Genomic DNA, 4,496 nt, shown 5'->3' on the forward strand with positions numbered 1-4,496 from the left:
TTTTGCCCAGTCTCTGTCTCATAGAACAGCGGACACTCTCTCACTAAAGCTTCATATTCCTCCAATGATGATGTTGCTGAGGAGGACACTGATTGTTGTCCAGTCTCCGCCTCATAGAACAGCTGACACTCTTTCTGTAGAGTTTCATGTTCCTCCAATGATCATGTTGCTGAGGAGGACACTGATTGTTCTCCAGTCTCCGCCTCATAGAAAAGCTGCTACTCTTTCTGTCGAGTTTCATGTTCCTCCAATGATGATGTTGCTGAGGAGGACACTGATTGTTGTCCAGTCTCCGCCTCATCGAACAGCTGACACTCTAGTCTCTAGAGCTTCAAATTCCTCCAATGAGGATATTGCTGAGGAGGACACTGATTGTTGTCCAGCCTCCGCCTCATAGAACAGCTGACACTCTCTCTCTAGAGCTTCAAATTCCTCCAATGAGGATATTGCTGAGGAGGACACTGATTGTTGTCCAGTCTCCGCCTCATAGAACAGCTGACACTCTCTCTCTAGAGCTTCAAATTACTCCAATGATGATGTTGCTGAGGAGGACACTGATTGTTGTCCAGCCTCCGCCTCATAGAAAAGTTGCCACTCTTTCTGTAAAGTTTCATGTTCCTCCAATGTTGATGTTGCTGAAGAGGACACTGATTGTTGTCCATCCTCCGCCTCATCGAACAGCTGACACTCTCTCTCTAGAGAGCTTCCAATTCCTTCAATGATGATATTGCAGAGGACACTGATTAGTGTCCAGTTTCTGCCTCATCTAACAGCTGACACTCTCTCTCTAGAGCTTCAAATTCCTCCAATGATGATATTGTAGAGGAGGACACTGATTGTTGTCCAGTCTCCGCCTCATAGAACAGCTGCCACTCTCTCTGTAGAGTTTCATGTTCCTCTAATTATGATGTTGCTGAGGAGGACACTGATTGTTGTCAAGCCTCCGCCTCATCGAACAGCTGACATTCTCTCTCTAGAGCTTCAAATTCCTCCAATGATGATATTGCTGAGGAGGACACTGATTGTTGTCCAGCCTCCGCCTCATCAAACAACTGACACTCTCTCTCTAGAGCTTCAAATTCCTCCAATGATGATATTGCAGAGGACACTGATTGTTGTCCAGTTTCTGCCTCATCTAACAGCTGACACTCTCTCTCTAGAGCTTCAAATTCCTCCAATGTGGATATTGCTGAGGAGGACACTGATTGTTGTCCAGTCTCCGCCTCATAGAACAGCTGACACTCTCTCTCTAGAGCATCAAATTCCTCCAATGATGATGTTGCTGAGGAGGACACTGATTGTTGTCCAGCCTCCGCCTCATAGAAAAGCTGCCACTCTTTCTGTAAAGTTTCATGTTCCTCCAATGATGATGTTGCTGAGGAGGACACTGATTGTTGTCCAGCCTCCGCCTTATAGAACATCTGATACTCTCTCTGTAGAATTTCATGTTCCTCTAATGATGATGTTGCTGAGGAGGACACTGATTGTTGTCCAGTCTCCGCCTCATAGAACAGCTTACACTCTCTCTGTAGAGTTTCATGTTCCTCTAATGAAGATATTGCTGAGGAGGACACTGATTGTTGCCCAGCCTCTGCCTCATAAAACAGCTGACACTCTCTCTCTTCAGCTTCATATTCCTCCAATGACGATATTCCTGAGGAGGACACTGATTGTTGTCCAGTCTCCGCCTCATAGAACAGCTGACACTCTCTCTCTTTAGCTTCATATTCCTCCAATGACGATATTCCTGAGGAGGACACTGATTGTTGTCCAGTCTCCGCCTCATAGAACAGCTGACACTCTCTCTCTTTAGCTTCATATTCCTCCAATGATGATGTTGCTGAGGAGGACACTGATTGTTGTCCAGTCTCCGCCTCATAGAACAGCTGCCACTCTCTCTGTAGAGTTTCATGTTCCTCTAATGATGATGTTGCTGAGGAGGACACTGATTGTTGTCCAGCCTCCGCCTCATCGAACAGCTGACACTCTCTCTCTAGAGCTTCAAATTCCTCCAATGATGATATTGCTGAGGAGGACACTGATTGTTGTCCAGCCTCCGCCTCATCGAACAGCTGACACTCTCTCTCTAGAGCTTCAAATTCCTCCAATGATGATATTGCAGAGGACACTGATTGTTGTCCAGTTTCTGCCTCATCTAACAGCTGACACTCTCTCTCTAGAGCTTCAAATTCCTCCAATGATGATATTGCTGAGGAGGACACTGATTGTTGTCCAGCCTCCGCCTCATAGAAAAGCTGCCACTCTTTCTGTAAAGTTTCATGTTCCTCCAATGATGATGTTGCTGAGGAGGACACTGATTGTTGTCCAGCCTCCGCCTTATAGAACAGCTGATACTCTCTCTGGAGAGTTTCATGTTCCTCTAATGATGATGTTGCCGAGGAGGACACTGATTGTTGCCCAGCCTCTGCCTCATCGAACAGCTGACACTCTCTCTCTAGAGCTTCAAATTCCTCCAATGAGGATATTGCTGAGGAGGACACTGATTGTTGTCCAGTCTCCGCCTCATCGAACAGCTGACACTCTCTCTCTAGAGCTTCAAATTCCTCCAATGAGGATATTGTAGAGGAGGACACTGATTGTTGTCCAGTCTCCGCCTCATAGAACAGCTGCCACTCTCTCTGTAGAGTTTCATGTTCCTCTAATTATGATGTTGCTGAGGAGGACACTGATTGTTGTCAAGCCTCCGCCTCATCGAACAGCTGACATTCTCTCTCTAGAGCTTCAAATTCCTCCAATGATGATATTGCTGAGGAGGACACTGATTGTTGTCCAGCCTCCGCCTCATCAAACAACTGACACTCTCTCTCTAGAGCTTCAAATTCCTCCAATGATGATATTGCAGAGGACACTGATTGTTGTCCAGTTTCTGCCTCATCTAACAGCTGACACTCTCTCTCTAGAGCTTCAAATTCCTCCAATGTGGATATTGCTGAGGAGGACACTGATTGTTGTCCAGTCTCCGCCTCATAGAACAGCTGACACTCTCTCTCTAGAGCATCAAATTCCTCCAATGATGATGTTGCTGAGGAGGACACTGATTGTTGTCCAGCCTCCGCCTCATAGAAAAGCTGCCACTCTTTCTGTAAAGTTTCATGTTCCTCCAATGATGATGTTGCTGAGGAGGACACTGATTGTTGTCCAGCCTCCGCCTTATAGAACATCTGATACTCTCTCTGTAGAATTTCATGTTCCTCTAATGATGATGTTGCTGAGGAGGACACTGATTGTTGTCCAGTCTCCGCCTCATAGAACAGCTTACACTCTCTCTCTTTAGCTTCATATTCCTCCAATGATGATGTTGCTGAGGAGGACACTGATTGTTGTCCAGCCTCCGCCTTATAGAACAGCTGATACTCTCTCTGTAGAGTTTCATGTTCCTCTAATGAAGATATTGCTGAGGAGGACACTGATTGTTGCCCAGCCTCTGCCTCATAAAACAGCTGACACTCTCTCTCTTCAGCTTCATATTCCTCCAATGACGATATTCCTGAGGAGGACACTGATTGTTGTCCAGTCTCCGCCTCATAGAACAGCTGACACTCTCTCTCTTTAGCTTCATATTCCTCCAATGACGATATTCCTGAGGAGGACACTGATTGTTGTCCAGTCTCCGCCTCATAGAACAGCTGACACTCTCTCTCTTTAGCTTCATATTCCTCCAATGATGATGTTGCTGAGGAGGACACTGATTGTTGTCCAGTCTCCGCCTCATAGAACAGCTGCCACTCTCTCTGTAGAGTTTCATGTTCCTCTAATGATGATGTTGCTGAGGAGGACACTGATTGTTGTCCAGCCTCCGCCTCATCGAACAGCTGACACTCTCTCTCTAGAGCTTCAAATTCCTCCAATGATGATATTGCTGAGGAGGACACTGATTGTTGTCCAGCCTCCGCCTCATCGAACAGCTGACACTCTCTCTCTAGAGCTTCAAATTCCTCCAATGATGATATTGCAGAGGACACTGATTGTTGTCCAGTTTCTGCCTCATCTAACAGCTGACACTCTCTCTCTAGAGCTTCAAATTCCTCCAATGATGATATTGCTGAGGAGGACACTGATTGTTGTCCAGCCTCCGCCTCATAGAAAAGCTGCCACTCTTTCTGTAAAGTTTCATGTTCCTCCAATGATGATGTTGCTGAGGAGGACACTGATTGTTGTCCAGCCTCCGCCTTATAGAACAGCTGATACTCTCTCTGGAGAGTTTCATGTTCCTCTAATGATGATGTTGCCGAGGAGGACACTGATTGTTGCCCAGCCTCTGCCTCATCGAACAGCTGACACTCTCTCTCTAGAGCTTCAAATTCCTCCAATGAGGATATTGCTGAGGAGGACACTGATTGTTGTCCAGTCTCCGCCTCATCGAACAGCTGACACTCTCTCTCTAGAGCTTCAAATTCCTCCAATGAGGATATTGCTGAGGAGGACACTGATTGTTGTCCAGTCTCCGCCTCATAGAACAGCTGACACTCTCTCTC

The sequence above is a fragment of the Staurois parvus genome, unplaced genomic scaffold (assembly GCF_062004578.1).
Source record: "Staurois parvus isolate SC_StPar_1 unplaced genomic scaffold, SC_StPar_1.0 ptg000212l, whole genome shotgun sequence".
In the NCBI taxonomy this organism is placed as follows: Eukaryota; Metazoa; Chordata; class Amphibia; order Anura; family Ranidae; genus Staurois; species Staurois parvus.